The 17,907-nt window shown below is 47.2% G+C and overlaps 1 protein-coding gene across 2 annotated transcripts in view; it reads left to right on the forward strand.

Moving 5' to 3' along the window:
- The window catches only part of BRINP1 (BMP/retinoic acid inducible neural specific 1), an 88,294-nt gene that overhangs the window by 3,718 nt on the left and 66,669 nt on the right, over positions 1–17,907 (forward strand). The window contains exon 1 of one of the 2 annotated variants that reach the window (XM_019008463.1): positions 9,590–9,614. The exons of the other annotated variant lie outside the window; for it this stretch is intronic. The gene's annotated coding sequence lies outside the window, so the exon portion shown is untranslated. Of the gene's footprint in view, positions 1–9,589; positions 9,615–17,907 lie in introns of those variants that run through there. 2 annotated transcript variants of the gene reach the window in all.

A 17,907-nucleotide genomic window follows, 5' to 3' on the forward strand; every position in this document is an offset into this window, starting at 1 on the left:
TCCCTGCCCGCTTCATCCCTGCCCGCTTCATCCCTGCTCCTTCATCCCTGCCCGCTTCATCCCTGCCCGCTTCATCCCTGCTCCTTCATCCCTGCTCCTTCATCCCTGCTCCTTCATCCCTGCCCGCTTCATCCCTGCTCCTTCATCCCTGCTGCTTCATCCCTGCTCCTTCATCCCTGCTCCTTCATCCCTGCCCGCTTCATCCCTGCTCCTTCATCCCTGCTCCTTCATCCCTGCTCCTTCATCCCTGCCCGCTTCATCCCTGCCCGCATCATCCCTGCCCGCATTCCTTGGCATCATCTCCTGCCCGCATCCCTTCCCGCATCTCTGCCCTCATCCCTTCCATCCCTGCCCGCATCCCTGTTCGCATCTCTGCCCGCATTCCTGCCCGCATCCCTTCCATCCCTGCCCGCATCCCTGCCCGCATTCCCCGCCCCCATCCCCAGCCGCGGGTAAGGCGGAGGGGCCGGGGGTGGGCGCTCGGTGCCGCCGGGGCTCGGCTCCTGGAGCCCAGGTGAGGCTGCACCGGTGCGGGCCCCGTCCTCCCGCTACGGAGCCGCGGGGCGAGCGGAGCCTGCGGGGAGCCGGCCCGGTGCGTGCAGGGATCGTTCACCCGGTGATGAAATGCAGCTACTTCTGGGACAGAGCCCAGCAGCTTTTCCGTGCCAGCAAATACTACAGGGGAAGTGAAAAATCACTTCATGCATTGGAAGTGCAGAGATGAACTTAGTGAGGCAGAATATAAATTACCCAGAGCGAGGGAGCTTGTGCCCAGTTGTTTGATTTACACCATCCTGCTTGCAAAAGTATCATGAGATTTTTAACAACCATAAGGACCTTGGCCCATTTCCTTCCAGGCCACACAGAGCAGCTTTTCAGAAAGGGAGAAGATCCACACACACAGAGATCTGGACTCTGAATGGATCCATGGACCAGGATCTGGTGCTGTGGATCTCTCTCTTCCCTGGAAGATGGCTGCCAGAGCAGGATGCCGAGCTAGGGAATGGTGCTGAGCTGAGTCAGGGCAAAACATCTCCTGCCAGCAATGTGTGCCACTCCAGAGCGTTCTTGGATGCCAGGGAAGGTTTTTCCCTGCTTGCTGTGCCCCTGCATGGCCACATCCAGATGATGTGCTGGGTCTGGAGCACTTCTGGCCAGAGCTGGAGCGGGCTTGTGGCTGCAGGTGGTGTGGAAAAGGGAAATGTTATCAAGGAGAGAGACCCGGGGAAGCAAACTGGATATATCTACTGGGTACTTCTGTCTGGAGAGAGGATGAGCAGAGATGGACCAGACAAATGAGATGACATTCCCAGGGCTGGGAGTAGGCACAGGACAGCTGTTGCTGGCTTGATGAGCTAAGCTATACAGTGCCAGGGAAAGGAAAAGTCCTGACTAGTGGGAGGGAGGAATGGAAAGCTACCCCATGACAGGAAGAAAGAACAGAAATCAGAGGAGCAGCTGATTTAGACAGAGCTGAAGGCTATTGAAGGACTTAAGTTTATTTCAGGAATGCTGGATCACGTCTCAAGTGGAGGTGGCATAAACATGAACATGTCATTTTGGAAAGAAAACACGAGTCAGGCCCAGGATTCCCCTGAGCCTGGGCTGGGGAGTTTCACACAACATTTACAGCCCCCTGCTCACAGAGCTGTTTTCCTGCAGCCTTGAGGCAGGACCTGCAAGCAGCTTCACGGGAGAAAGATGCTTATTTATTTTTGCTATTTGTTCTTCTGAAGTCATGTGTTCCACATCCATTTTATTGTTGCCTGCACGGCGCAGCTGGCAGAGCTCAGCTCTGCACAGAGCTGCTGCTGTGTCCCCTGCAGCGCTGCCTGAGTGGGACCCACGGTGGCACCAGTGGTGGTGGCACGTTTTTGGGTGTTGGCAGAGCATTGCACAGTGCCTGAACCCTCACACATGTGATTCCTGGCTCCTGTGCCAGCAAAACAACCAGATGCACTGCTGATGGATCACCTCTTGCAGCGGCAATAGGAATAACAGTAAGTCATGGAGGAGTGAATAATCTAGAGAGGGTCACCTGCAGGGGAGGATGGAGCGAGTTGCCTTTGCCAGACGTGTGCTGATGGGCACTGGTGGAAATGCTGGGCACAGGTAGAAACTGATGTGCCAGGAGCAGCAGCACAGCTTTGCAGCCCTAGAGCAATTCTGTGTGTGTGTGTGTGTTAGCAGAGGCACCATTCAGTGCAGAATTTCCATCACAGAGACCCTCCCAGAGAGTCAGGAATTACAGCAAAGCCAGCTCAGAGCTGACACACCAAGCTTGCAAACCAAGCTAGGAGAGGTTCTAACACATAAGAGAAGCTCCAGAAAACCAACAAAAACACAACAATTTTCTCCAGGACTTTTGGTTGGATATCAAAAGAGGATACAGGAGTAGAGGGAGCTTTCACTCCCATCCACTCTCCATACTCCTAATTTCCAGTTGAGTAGCTCCAGATCCTGTAGCTTTTCATGCCTGGGACCTGTCTCATTGCTACCCTGATAGGAAGTACATCCTTTATGCTGGTATTTAGAGAAGATACATTCTGAAGCCTTACAACAGGTCTTCTTACAGCCTGGACTTTTATATCTTTGCATGTTACAGCTGGAATATGTTGTACAGCGAGTTCCTGTGAAGAGCTCGCAGCCTCTTGCCGTAAATCATCGCAGCCTGTCGAAGCCAGGGCTGTTAACTGGCTCAGTGGTGAGTGAGGATCTCTTTCTTAGGCTTTGATTTAGAGTGTGATTTAGAACCTGGCCTGTGCTCTGGACTCCATTGTGTCCATCATGGTTTTGGATGCAGTTTTGGCCAGAAGTCCTGAGTCGGCACAACCGACCCCATTTAGCCATTTCTTTACCCTGCCCTGCGTGTGTGGCTGTCAGATACATTGCTAACACTGGAGACCCCTGTGGTAATTTATCCTTGCAGCTGTGCATGCTGACTTGCTAAGCAGGGTGGAAGACAGGGAGGGTGAGCTTTAAAAGCATCACCTCGTGCAGGCAGCACGTTCCAGGTGAGGCTGCGGGACCAGAAAAATAAATAAAAGCAGTTTGTGCAAAATTAACTGCAGCAACTGAAACTAAGCAGGGAAGAATGAACAGAAACGAGCTGCGAGCCCAGGGAGGAGGCTGGGGATTCAGAGCAGGCAGGAGGAGCAGGATGAGCAGGTGTGAATCCTTAGCTGGACTGCTGGGATCAGTGGAACAGACACCAGCAAGGCAGGATGCGGGTGCTGGAGCAGCCGGGCTGCTCTTGGCGCGTGGCTGCTCTTCAGGCAGGTACAGATGGTGAGCGGGTAAGCAGAGCCCTCAGACATATGCTGGGGTACATATGTGGCTCTGGGTCCCTCCTGGCTCTGACCCCCTCCCTGCCTGGAACAGGAATGTTATTCCAGCCATTTCCCACACTGCTCTGTGCCGAGCGAGGTTTGCAGCCAAAATCAAAGGTGTGTTTGGAGGGAGCAGCGAGAGCTTAGGAGGTACAAGCTGAGACTGAAGAATGCCTAAGAAATACTGAGAAAGTCAAAGGGAAGAACTAACAAAGACAGCACAGGGTTTGTGCTAAAATTGTGAACAGAGAGAAGAAAGCAGCAACAAGGATCCCTATAACATAGCCTTAAGATGAGCAGCTATTTCTAGAATTGCTTATTGTCATGTCGTCCAAATTCGGAGTTGCTTCTGCAAAACAACTCCAGGCTTTGCTGTTTTATGCTGGAAAATGCTGATAATGTGTTTATCTGCCATTTCCACTCTCCTAAAAGAGAGCTTTAAAGTATTTGAAAATGATGGACCATGTTTTAGGCCAGTGAATAGATAAATCTGGGCAACCAGGGAAAAGTGACCAATTAGGATTTTCCTACAATATTTACCTAAAGAAACCAGACAGGAAATTGGAGTTCTATAAATATTTAGATCAAAACCCTTTTTGTGCAATTAGAGATACATGTGCATCAATCCTTTTACTTGCTGCTTGGGGGGAAGAGTCAAGGTGAAAAGACTGATTGGAACTGGAAGTGTTGCTCAGGGAATTTGCTGAGGAATGAAGGAGGGATATATTTTGCAGATGAATCTGGATTGGACCTTGTTAAGACTGGAAAAAACTGAGAAGAGTTCTAACCACAACAGTAGGACACTAAAGGGACCAGAAAGAAGTGGATGAGTGCTGTCACTCCTGGGATAACCTTTCAGCTGTGTGGGGATGTGCAAAGTCAGTGGTTGTCTGAGGACTGTCATCTGCAGTGCCAGATGGAATATCCTGTGTGTGACTATTTCTTTATTGGTTCCTTTCAGGCTTTGTGTTTTCATAACATTCTGCAGTGATGGAGTAAGTTAGGAGCCATCTTTGGAAGTGTTTTTCTGGGGGGAGGGTTTAGATCTGGTATCACGTAATTTCCTTGTGTGTCTCCTGGTTTTCTATGGGAAAGAGAAGGGGTGAATAATCATATCTCAATTCTCTCCCCTCTTTGTGACTGGATAGATGTCAAAACCACTCCTCTTGTCTCAAAGGCCCTGCTGCTGCAGGATGTGTCACTGGGTGCCCAGATATTGCTCGAAGTTTATCAAATACAGACCTTTTTTTCACACCTGGGCTCAATTGCCACCGACCCAGAGCAATCAGAGCCACAAAGAGCCTGATCCTGCAATTAGAATCACACAGACAAATTTTAATTACAGCCCCATGGACATAATGAATCTGATTTCCAAAGACCAAAGCCTAAGCAACAGCAAATCCATACACATGCTGAGTGTGGAGTGAATCATGTTTATGGTCCATCAGTGTTCAGCTTCTTTGTTCCAAAATGCTGGTCAGGAAGGCAGAAGAAATATTCCCTGGGATATTATAAAGACTAACATATCATCAGAGGGAGAATCAATGGAGATTGATGGCAAATTAGATGGACACTTGAGACATTAAAAGGAAGGATGGAAAATAGAAGTGGTATTATAATTGAACCATATTAATACATTTTAAATTGCTTTACAAATATTAACAAGTTAAATAAGGGAAGCCTGGAAATAATAGTCCATCTAGTCTGGGAAAGCTGGGAGTGAGGAGGGACATTCGGGTTCCAGTACAAAGGTATATGAAGGTTAAAATGAAAAGTGATCAGAAGTATTTTAACACTTTGATGATAGAAGAACAAGGGGACACATCAAAATTAAAGGGCACAACTCTTAAAGCAAATTAAAAGGAAATAGTCCTTTCTTCAGTGTCTAGTGAAGGCACACAATTCCCTGCTGCAGGATGTCGCTGAGATGAAAGCCCGGATGGATCTGAAGTGTAAAAGGCTACGTAACTTTGTAGCAATTAATAGCATTTGCAGCCCTGCAATCTGGGACAATGGTAATCAGGTCTCAGGCTTCAAAGCAAAGGATGACCATCTTTTGGGGTCAGGAAGGACATTTTCTCTCTGCATAAAAAGAACATAATATGGTTGGGCAGGTAATGTGACTGCCTATGGTCGATCCCGCTGGAAGCTAAGTCAGCAAGAGATTAGCAAATTGCTTCCGTGGGTGCTGGATTAAGGTATTATAAAAAGGTTTTCATCAATGCCAGACAGAATATCAATCCAGCAATCTCTTCTTCTGTGTCAACTCCCACAAAAGTAATTTCAGTGATTAGAGCAGATATTGAAGTAGGACATAAAAGGGGTGGTTATAGGTGGCAGCAGTGACCCTGAGCTGCACAGCTCAGTTCCCTCTATCAGCTCTGGTATCTGCGGGGTGGCACAGAGCTGGGATGAGCCTGGAGTCTCCCAGCACCAGGTTCTGTAGGGATACAATCTCCCTGTCCCCAAGGACCTGCTGCCTGGACAGAGGAGGAGGGAAAGAAACAGGGAATGCTGTCACCTCTGCTCAGTACCAGAGAAAATGCAGCACAAGGCTCGGAGAACAACTCAAATCCTGTCAGTAGAAGCATTTCAGTTTGCAATTTTGCCTTGACAGATTTTGAAAGTAGTTGGTGGCAAAAGGTAGCAGAAAATTATAGAAAACAGGACCTTAAATTCTGCCATGGGATATGGGGAACATTGGGAAAATCAGCCTCCAAGGTGTTTGTAAGATGTCACCTTAAAGAATCTGCCCAAGCTGATGCAGGGAGGCTGTGACAGAGACAAGTGGGTGCATGAAATCCTGGGACTTAGCCAAAGCAGCCTGGTAGGAGTGACAGGGGGGACAGAGATCAGCTATGAAGCTGTGTCCTCTCCCATATTTTGCCCACAGTGCCATCCCCCTGAGGGTCCCAGGGTGACTCTCCCTGTCTGCCTCGTGTTGGGCACAGTCCTGCCTCCTGCCCAGGGTCACCCACCATCACCATGCTGCTGGAGGGATGAGGAATGTGATTTTCTCCATCACTTTCCTCTCCCATCAGCCACTCTGCTCCTGTTGCTGAAGACAGAGGTTGGGTGAAGAGACAATAAGGCTGTTGAGTACACACAGGGAAGCTGAGCTTCAGCAGGTGACACTTGTGGAGGTGCCAGGAGCATCTCCAGGTGAACAGAGACAAAACTGCTCTCCTCTGGTCAGGTAACAAAGCAGTGCTTCCTTCAGAAGGGTGGGAAGGACGGGCTGTGAGGAAAACACATCAGTAGGTGGGATAAAGTTCTGACAAGTGTGTGACTGGGGGGAGGAAGGGGGGAGCTGGCTGGAGGGAACACAAAGTTCGCTGGTTGGGCAGGTGTGAATGCTCAACATCTGGACAAATGATTCCTTTGCTTCCTGGATGGCAAAACAGAGAGGGATGTGAGTGGCAGGTGCAAATCTGCCAGTGAGATGTTGTGGAGGTGTGATCATTACTGTGCTCATGGCTTGGGCTGGGAAGGATGGACGAGAGAGTTCTTGTGGTGCAAAATTCACCAGAAAGATGCATGAAAAAGAAATAATAGCTACAAGGTAGGGCTGCAATTTACCTGCATTATTGGAAGATTGATTTCTGATGGAAGGAGCAGAGAAAGAAGGGGAATAAAATTTTATGGATGGCAAGAATGGGGATCAGAGGTCTAAAATGGCAGCTGTTAGTATTCTTGAAGGATTGGTTCAAATGGGGCTGCAGAGACCAGTGCAAGCTTCTGATTTCCAACCATCTGCATTTAGAAAAGAGAGGGGGACCAGCAGGCTGGCCTTGGTGAAATTCTGCTGGATTTCTCCCGAGAATCAGAATTGTCCCTGCATTTAAAGTACCTGAAAGCCTTAAAACACTGACAAGGCTGAAAGGTGAGGTGAGGGTCGAAAGCGAGAAGGGCTGACAGGAATAAGTAGATTGTAGTCTAGGCTGGATAATTCAGGGATCTGTAATAAAACTGCCCAGTGACAGATAGTGAGTAAAAGACTACAGGTATATTATGGTTTACAGAGCACAGGACAGATGTGTCTCTAAGGAGGATGAGATAAGGAGAGGAAGGCAGCAGCGGCTGTTTTGGGATGCAGCAGCACTGTGTGAATAAAGCAGCGCTGTAGCAAGATAGTTCAATCATGGTGCTGTCACTGACATGTTATATACGACCTTGAGCAGGTCACTTAGGCTGGGAGCTTTGCAGAAGAGCTTTTTAAATGCATGTGTTTCCATGCACAGGAGCTGAATCCCTTCAGAGCTGCGGCTCTGAGCATCCAGCTCACACAGCGGATAGGAACTGCCCAGGGAACTCGGATCCAAGTTTGGCATGAGGCAAAATCAGGATTTTTTAAAGAATTCAGCAACCCCTCATATATTTCCTCAGGAAATATGATCCCCCAAAGACTGGTAGTCAGCTGTGCTGACTCTTTCCATTTCCAGTGCTGGACAGAAGCAGTATTGGTTTGGCTCTCTCTCCCCTCCACCCCAGTAAAATGGCTCCTTCTTCAGAAACCTGGCCTGAATTTATTTCTCTCCTCATCCCCTAAAATCACTGGCAGAGCTGGCCTCTTACTGGAGTAGATAAGGGAAGAACATGCTAATTGCATCTGTTTGCCTCCCTTGCACACAGAAATGAGTGTTTTACATACATAAATACATTGCATAAAGTGAAGTTTGCACACACACACACACACACACCCCGAGACATGTGCATTGTGCTTTAAGAACGCTGAATCAAGGCTGCTGTTCCATATTAATCCTTTTTACCAACTTCAGCATTTGCTGTAAATAGCAATTAATGATAAAGCTGCTTGCATTAAACAGAAGAGCAGAAGAGGCTGATAGGTCTTTCCTACCGCTGGATGCTCCTGCAGCGCTTCTCATTACTTTCAGTTTGAAGACAGAGGTTCTGTCCGTGGCTGCACTTTTTTCCCTCACTGCTGCTCCTCTGAGGCAGCTCTTCTGTAAAGCCTTTTCACCAGGGCAGTGCAGTCCCCAGCCCTCGTGTGTCACATCAGACAGGTGTTTGATGCTGTGACCCTGCCTGGGGTGCTGTGGCAGTGCTGGATGGGAGGGCTGGGGACAAACACACTCTGCTGCCCTCGCACAGCATCACTCTGGTCTCCAGACCTCCACCAGTAACATCTGGACTCAGGGAAAAGGAAATCAACAGGAGAGCTGAGACACAGTCCAGATTTTATTTTTAGGTGTGTGTTTAAAATTCCAGGCACTTGAAGGGATATGAGGATTGATTCCCAGCTCAATAACGCAGTATTTTTGTGTTCAGAGGCTCAGGATGCATTTTCCATGCCACAGATGAGAGTGTTCAAGCATGCAGCATCTGCTGGGACTGTGATGCAGGACGGTGGAAGATGACAATAAACCACTGGAGGATTTGTGCTTGCTCATATTGCCCAACAACTGATGTTAATAAAGCAAAATATACCCAGAACTGGGTTACTTCTGAGGGGAAGATTGTTCCCTCCTGGAGAAACTCCAAGAGCAAACTAACAGGGAGCTGAGATCTTTAGCAATGTGGAAACATCCAGAGATATCTACATGCTCAGTTCCTACACACATACCTAATTTTCTTTAAATCCTCTGGATGCAGGGAGCTGAGCATCCCTAAACACCTCCAGGACCAAGGCTGCTGTGAGCAGGGTGCTGTGCTGGAGAAACCAGGCACAAAAATGGGTGCAGAGTCTGCTTGAGGAGCAGGATCCCTGGAACAGGCTGTTCCCATCCCTGCCTGTCTCATTCCAAGCGCTCTTCAGGGCTTTGAGGCAGGGATGGCTGCTGGAGGGAGCTCTGCTGCTTCTTGTTTTTTGGCTTGTCACAGGTGCTTGGACATCACACCTTCCAATTTTCTGTAGGGACTTTTGTATCTGTTTGATTCTGTGGTGATTAAAAAAAAATAAAAGGAAAGCCAGGAGTAGTGAAAAGGAAGAATTCAGAGAAATAGAGGGTGAAAAGGGATGGTGTCACTGTCTTAAAATATACCAGCAGCATATGGCAATTTCTAATGGAAAAAGTAAATTCACTCTCAGATTATTTCCTGGGAACTTTTCACTCATTTTTGATACAGGGCTTTGCTCATCTATTGTGCTGTAAATCTAATTATTTCATTTTAAGTTCTCTGTTGAATGCAGGTTTAGACTAGAAGACAGCAAAGGACTCTGAAAGTCGTCAGCTTAAGGAATTCACAGAAACTCAGCCTTGCTGAGATCCCTCATGTTGTTATGAAGATCTGACAGACAGTTATTGGAATTCCTGGTAGGAATAGGTGAATAATGATTTCTCTCTTTTTTTTTCTTTTTTTTTTTTCATCAGTTTAGTTCTGGAAGAAAAAATGAAGGGAAAAAATTACTTTTAGATATTTAAATATAATTAGTGTGGCGGGGGAAGAATGAAAAGATTTTATATTTGAGACTAAAAGGAAAAGAGAATAGAAAATCACTTCAAAACTGAAATTTTGCATAAATGAATAACTTTATTTTTCATAACCATATTATTTCACTTTTGGCCCGTTTTGTTTTTCAACATTTCCTTCTAGATCCACTTTATAAACATCTCATCATGGAGCATTTACATTAAGAAACAATGGAGTCATGTACTTTGGGTATTTTAAATTTTTCCCATCCCACTTTCTGACAGTAACTATCTAATGAATTCAATCTGAATTAATAAACATTGGCAGACAATCCCCAAGCACTTTTCTGAGCCTAATTTTAGGACGTGTTAAAAACAATGTCTCGCATCCTTTAGTGCCGATGATTGCAGTTTCCTTTATGCTGCACACAGTTAAAGACAATTCCTACCTCAAATAGCAGATACTCAAAAGGGTCCAGAACGATGGGAGATAAAAGGAGGAAGTAAAAAGATCTGTCTGAAGTAAATCAGGAGCAGAGCCATACAGAGAAGAGGATGGTTTTGACTCCATTCCCTGCTTTCTCACCAGCCTGGGGATTAATTATAAATCTCTTTCTCACCCATTAGATTTTTCTCATACTCCTTCTACTCCTGCACTTTCTCATTCACACCTTCAAGTCTTTGCTACTCTTCCTTTAATCCAACTTTCCTGATTCTCCAATTTTTGCACACTTTCCTCTTTTCTCGTCTGCTCCTCCTGGAGAAGATTGCTAACTAAGTGGCAAGTGTTAATAACATGTCTTGGCTGTGCCTGCTGCGAGGGGAAAGGAGGAGCAAGCTGAGTGAAGGAAAGCTGCAAAGGAGGAGGAAGGGGATGATCTGAACTGATTTCAGACTCTGCACAAAGGTGCAGGAAGGCAGAGGAAGCCCCTGCACGCTCAGAAACCTCACTGCAATGGGAGCAGGGTCTGAATTGAGTGTCCCAGGAGGAGATCATCAACATGATGGTGGGACTTGTTTTGTCAGGGATACAGGGGCCAGAGAAAAGACTTGCAGGGCTGGGAGATGTGTGAGGGGAACCAGCAGACCCTGTGCTGTGACACTCAGACAAGGGCACACTTGGTTCCTGTGGCTGGGTTTGTGCACAGGCACTTGTGGCACTGGGGTAACACCAGCTGTGGCTGTGAGATGGGGGTGACACTGCTCTGGGCCACACCTGAGCCCAGGATGTCACCACACCTCCTGCCAGCTCCCTCGCTCCTGCAGGAGCCCCTGTGGTCACTGCAGCCTCTGCTGTGGTCACTGGGAAAATGGGCAGAAGCTGTGGGTTTAGGGGACTGAAGTGTTTAGGGGGGACACAGGAGAGCCCCTGGTTTGGGCTGGCAGCTGCAGCTCCCTGAGGAGCACAGGCTCAGCCCACAACTCTCTTGGTGCTATGGGAGGAAAGATGTTGTCTAGTCTGCAGGAGGAGGGACAAAACAGAGGTGTAAATTAGAGGGAAGTTTCCTTGAGCTGCCCTGGTCTGAGAATAATATACCAGGAATAAAATGTCCAAGAATAGCTGTCTGTCATTGTAAACAGTAATATAAGCATGATAGATAACTTCAGGCTATGTCTTCATGATCACAGCACACTCTAAATACTCTCTTTGGAAACTCCTTCCCAGCACCTTTGATTTCACAGGGATAAACCAGCTGTATTCCTGTTCTGCATTTAATTTAACACTCATACAAAATTATGTATCTAGAAAGCTATTTATTATCTAATTCGATGTCTGCAGTTGAGGAAAGACTCTATCCTTTCCCACAGCAGTGTCTCTTTGTCTGCCAGCTCTGACTAGCTGCTAGGTGCCCTGGGGAATGTCAAGGCAGAATTTATTAATCATGACCAGCCATGGAGGTGTTTTTCAGATTTGGATTTGGCCAGCTGATCGCACAGGATCTTTCTGGGAGTCAGGCAGTTGAAGACACAAATGTGATGCTTGCTCTGGATTGGTTTCAAAGTCACTTTGGGAAACTGCAAAGGCATGCAGGATCCTTCCAGGGTGAGGAGTTCCAGCAGGAGAATGTGTGCAGGATGCTGGAGGGGACTGCTCACTCCCTTTGGCAGGACACCGTGCCAGGGAAACTTTAAACTACCTCTCAGCATGTCCTGTCCTTCCCCCAGCCCACAAAGGTGTGAATCTCTCAGCATTGCCGTGGAAGCCTTGTAGGCATTCATTCTGAATGTCTCCCTGGGAGCAGGAGGAGCTGTGATGGCACCTGGCACTTGCCAAGCTGGGAGTCACCCCTGGGCCTGCCCACGAGCGGTGGCAGCGCCGGCCAACTGCACAGGTTGTGCTGAAACCACAGGGTTTGTTTTACAAACAGCTCTCAGCTCTTCCAGAGCTTCTTGCCTCCCTTTGTACAGCCTGGTGGAGCATGTGCTGCTCTTCCTGGTCAGTGATTTCCTCCTGGCTCTGAGGAAAGGTCAAGTGTCCACGCCAATTCTTTTGGGTCTGTCAGCAGCCCTCAGACCCTCTGGCGATGAAGGGCGAATGATTTGCAGTGTCTGGCACGGATGGGCAATATCTCCCTGCAGGAGCATTCTTCCTTTCCAAAAGACACTCCACAGTGTAACTTGGAGTAATGAAGCATTTCCCTCCAGGTCTCTTCCAGGGGGTAATTCCATGCTCACTTGTACTGCTGCTGTCAGAGGGATGGGGCTCCAATACTACAGATGTGCTGGTGACGAGGGGTAAGGTCAACTTTCAAGTAAATTATCCACAGTTTTCAAAATTGATCATCCTCAAACCTCCTTTCCTGCCTTCGACTTGTTCCATTGTTGCCTAACATGGAGACAAATCGAGGCACTTTGCTCCTTCCCCACCCCAGAGATGAGGCCATACACACAGAAACGTCAGCTGGGATGGGATGGAGCCATTTGTGGGGTGGGGAGGTGGAAACATCGGCTTTTAATGGAAGTCTCAGACTCCAGCAGTGCTCACCATTAGCCAGGAGCTGTAATCCATAGTGACAGGCCAGCTGGAGCACGAGGATGCTTCCAGGCAGATCTGCATTCAGAGGTGCACTCCCGGCAGCTGCGTGGGGGAATTCAGATTTCCAACCACGGAGCCTGGCGCACCAGACGTGTCCCATTCGGAGGAAAAGCAGACAGAAAAACCCCTCTCCCACTGCAAATAAATCTCCTAAAGTTGGGGATGCTTCTTTTTATTTACCAGCTCTCTCTGGGAGAGGAGGTGAGGGCTGGTCCCTCTCTCTGAGGTTTCCTTAGGAAGGAGCAGCCCCTGGTGTGTATTGGGGCTTCCTTTAAGGCTGGTGAAAGGGAGGAGAGGGAAGGAGAATGGTCCTGCATGGCCGTGCTCTGCTCTCTCCCCATCACCAGCATCCTCTGTTCTCCTGCCCCTCTCCACCTTTGAATGGGCTCTGTGTCCTCCAGCTCTGTCTCCATCTCTGACCCAGCCTGTGGCTGCACAGGGGACCTTGGGGACATTTTCCTCCCCAGAATGAGGAATCGATGGAGTGTCACAGGCTCAGCTCCAGCTCTTGCCCTCCCTTTTGCTGCTTGCTTTGCCCTTCTCTTCAACCCACTTTTCCCACCACTTACACAGATGGAAACTCACAGGGAGTGATTCCCCTCTGCTACGTGCAGGGGAGCAGAAATGTGGTTTAAAACAAGCAAAAAATAAAATAAAATAAAATAAAATCAGGTAGATTTCCGAGAAGGAGGAGGAATATATCTTTTAAAAGTACCTAAGTGGTTTGGAAGACAGAGGTCCCAGGGGGTCAATGGTATTCAGACTTTTAAATCCCTGATGCTCATGAAAACATTGCATACAAATTCTACTCTGGGAAGATCTGCATTTTCTTCTTCTTCTTCTTTTTATTTTTTTTCCTTTAACAAGTAGAGGAGTTGGTTTTTTGGTGTGCAAAGGGGAGAGGAGCTGTATTTTGCTGTCATTGAGCTGACAGAGCTGCTTGGAAAATGGACAATTTCCTCAGGAAATTCCTGCCTTTTGATATGTGGTTGGTTTTTTTTAAACTTCAGTGTGAAGGAGAACCATGATCCCACAAGGCTCTTATGACCTAAAAATTTAAAAGTAATAATAATTTGAGATCATTGATATCTTCTGTTCCTGTGGTGCTGAAGCACTAAGATGCTGTGGGAAATATTTAGCACTGTATGATAATACATAAAATAAACAGCACCAAATATTTTATGCAATATATAATGAATTCTAAACATACATCAATACAATACACAATATGTAAGAATGTCAAAACAAATTAATTGAAACAACACATAAATAATGTGTTTATTTCCTCAAAATTAAACACTTCACTATGACTGAAACGAAGAGAGAAAATCCACATGATTTGTTTTGACACTTTAAACATGAAAAAAGTTTGTCAGAACTGACATGTTCCCATGCAACGTTTAAATTTTGAGGGAACTGCTTTTTCCTGAGAAAAACTGTTCTGTCAAAATTTTTTGACCAGCTCTACATACAGTCTATCTAAAAAGACAAGCATCACAGCCAAGACTCTCAAACGCTCCAGGTGGTCAGGAGATGGATTAAGCACAGAGCAGAACAGTCTCAGAGAAGGAAATAAATAAATCTCACAGCTAGGGGTGGCCTCAAATGTGGGTAACAAAGGCCTGCGATGTTTGAGAAGCCCAGACCTGAGTGGTGTTGAACTTTAATCCCAGAAAGAACTGAATGCCTTCAGTTTTTAATTTTTTTAGCATATCTGTGTTGCAGAAGTGCTGCAGTGATGGGAGAGGGTGTTTGTGATGCCTGTGCAGATCCTCAGTATCCTCTGGGATTTTCTGGTTCTTGGCTTTTGTTGGGGTCTAGCTGCCACCAGCCTTCTGTGTTTGCAAGATGAATACTGGTAAGGATGAGATGGATTTATTTTCCACACATCCTTCTGTCCCAGTGGAAATCCCAGGCTGGGGGCTCGGGGAATAGGTGGAAATGCAGTGCTGCAGGTAGATTGGTTCTGGGATTCAGAGCTTCTGAGAGCAGCTTTGGGTAGGAGTTCTCCCACCTTCATGATACACAGATTTTAAATCTTCTCATTATATAAATGCAGTTCCAGGTTAATGTGAGCTTCTAATTTAATATGCTGTTCCAAATTAAGAGTTAATATGGTATTTGATTATCTTTTTGCAATGAGATCCAACCCAAGGCTCATTGACTTCAATAGACTTTCCAGGAGAACCTACAATGGCAGAGCCTGAGCTCTGGATTTCTGACTTCTGCTGCAGAAGCTGCCCATGAAATGCTGTTCTTTGGGGCTAACACTCATTCTGGCTCACATTTCCAGCCTGAGTTGAAGTGCAGTGTGTCTAACTTCTGCTCTGTGGGGTGGCAGGGCTGCAGAAGGGGCTGAGCCTGGTGTTTTCAGCCTCAGCGCAGTTCCCTGCGTTCTGGGAGCAGTGGTTTGTGTAAGCCACCTCTAAATCCTCCCCCAGGGAGTTGCAGGGCTATGGAGCCCATGTCAGGGGCCAGCTGGCTCTGTTCCCCCACAGAAACCTGAGCCAGGCCATCCTCAGGAGGTCCCAGAGTGCCCTGGCAGGGCTCTGGGGCAGGAACCAGGGGGGTCTCGGTGCAATGAGAGCTTTATGGCCACTGCAAATTCCTGATCCACTCAGCGGGATAAGGAAGGTGGAGCTGCCCAAGGCTGGAATTTGCAAAGCTCAGAGACCCTTTTCTCTGCCCTCCTCAGCTGCCCCTGCTTCCCTTGGCTCCATCCAGCTGAGTGGTGCCCAGAGGATGCTCTGGTGGTGCTTCTCATCCTGGCAGGCAGGCTGGCATTATCCAGGCAGCAGGAGCTGTTCCAGAAGGAACAGCCTGGGCATTTTAACCCCTTCTCTCCTCCAATAACAATGGAAAAACACAATAACCCAGCCAAAGACTAAGCTCCTTTTAGGAGGACAAGACAAATGGGAAGATAAACCATTTTCAAGGATTAGATAACCTCAGCTTCTTTCACCGAAAGAATCAGTGATAGTTTGTATTTCCCAAGCCTTGTGGAGCAGGATCACTCCATGTGGGGCTTAGGTGACAAAATCTCTTCCCAGGAATGAACTTCAGAACAGAAATATTGCACAGACTGTCAGGTGTGGGATATAAGTTGGCTTTGTTGGACTGATTCCCCCATTATTCCCCCATTTTTGCTCTCCAGAGGAGTTTTGCCATCACTCTTTTTTCCCTTCAGCCTCTCAGCTTACAGGTCCCAATTGTTGCAGTGGAATATGTTAGAAAGGCAAGACTGGCACCAGGATGGAACAGTCATGAAAGCAGAAACCAGGATTTCTGGACTGTAGCACAGGTCTCATTAAACTGAGAATTCAGATTACTTTTTCCTAAGTTTCCAGCAAAACATTGCAGGGAATAATACTATTTTTGTTCAGTTTATTGTGTCTGGTTTGCAGGTGTTTCTTTTTCCTAACTGTAAGAAAAGTATTAAATGAATTTGGATATTTCCTCTTGTGCATAAATTACAAAATCTATTTCAGCTCAGTCAAAACACAGCTTAAGAAAACACTTGATTTTGATTTTGAATGTATGTTACTCAACATGTAATGAAAAACAAAACACAATCTTGAACCAATCCCTTCCAAACTGAACACTCAACACATTCTGTTCCAAAGAAAAGCTGACTTTATCAAAACGCCTATTTTTTTCCCCCCCTTAAATCAACAAATTTCTACAAAGTGTTTTGCCTCTGATGAATTGGCATTTTCCTGACATGAAATGAGCAATCCAAAATAATTCTAAGCAGCTCTGTGGCAAGTCCCAGCTAATTCTGGAATAGTAGCATGAAGGTGCGTAGGAAGGGTAGTGCAAGGAGACGGAGCACTGAGCTGAGACGTAAGAGATTTGGGTTGAATTCCTGAAGCAGTTATAAAATGATCTGGGACAAGCCATTAATCTACCCTGTGTCTCAATTCCCATCCTGCTGAATGGAAAAAAAGCATTGTTTCCCCATCTCCTGAAGAAGCTGCAAGAATAAAAATCTATTAACACTTGTAAGATTACTGGACTTTGATATGAGGTGTATAAATACTGAGGAAGATAGAGGATAGAGCTGCATCTTTGTGTAACTTAGAAAGAAAAGATGAGGAAGTGGACTAGCTAGGACAACACTTTAATAATAGTAGGAATAATTTCAAGTTCAGGGCACTGCTTAATAGAAATCACTGCTCAACACCCGCCATATTTTTTTTCTTTTTTAATAAGCAGCTCAGAAAAGTGCAATTTATCATTATTATTATCATCATCTACATTCATTCTATCTCTGCCACTTCACAAATGAGAGGAGTTCCTCACAAACATCGACAAAAGCGAGCTCATTATCCAGTCTCCCTATTTTTAACTCTCATTTGTGACAATAGCTATCAAACTCTTGCCAACAGTTGGGCTGCTGGTGTGCTGACACCGCTGCTCCGCAGCCCGCTGAGCGGGATTAGCTCACTGTTCCCTCGCCTTCCCCCATCTGTCCCCGGCCATCTGCTGTCCTTGCTCTCCTGAATAGATTGAGAGCTTTTTGGGGCATGGACAGCCTTGCTGGTCTGTGCAGCACCCACTGTTCCAGTCTGGGATTCAGCAGGATTGGCTTTGGAATCACGGAGCTGTGGAATATCTTGGGTGGGAAGGGATCCACAAGGAGCAGAGTCCAGCTCTTGCCCAGACCCCCCCAACATCCCAGCCTGGGCATCCCTGGAGCTCTGGCAGCCTTGGGGCCGTGCCCATTCCCTGGGGAGCCTGGGCAGTGCCAGCACCTCTGGGGGAAGAACCTTGCCCTGATCTGCAGCCTGAGCCTGGCCTGGCCCAGCTCCAGCCGCTCCCTCTGATCCCATCACTGGTCACAGGGACATCAGAGCCTCCCCTTCCACCTCCCCTTGTGGAGAACCTGAATGCCACAACTTCTCCTGAGCCCCCTCTTCTCTAGGCTGGACAAACCTCAGCAGCTTCTCCTATGGCTTCTCCTCTAGACCTTCACCATCTTCATAACCCTGTGACACTTCACCATAACCCTGTGCATGCACAAGCAGAAGTCCCTTTCAGTTGTTTTCCCAGCCCATGGAGCACTGTGAGAAGGATCTGCTTTCCCCACGGAGCCCAAGTGCCTGTGGAGCCTGGAATTCAGAGCAGAGCCTTTGGCACCTTGGCCAGCAGATTCATGGTCAGGACTTTT

This window comes from Parus major, chromosome 17 (assembly GCF_001522545.3).
Source record: "Parus major isolate Abel chromosome 17, Parus_major1.1, whole genome shotgun sequence".
Taxonomy (NCBI): Eukaryota; Metazoa; Chordata; class Aves; order Passeriformes; family Paridae; genus Parus; species Parus major.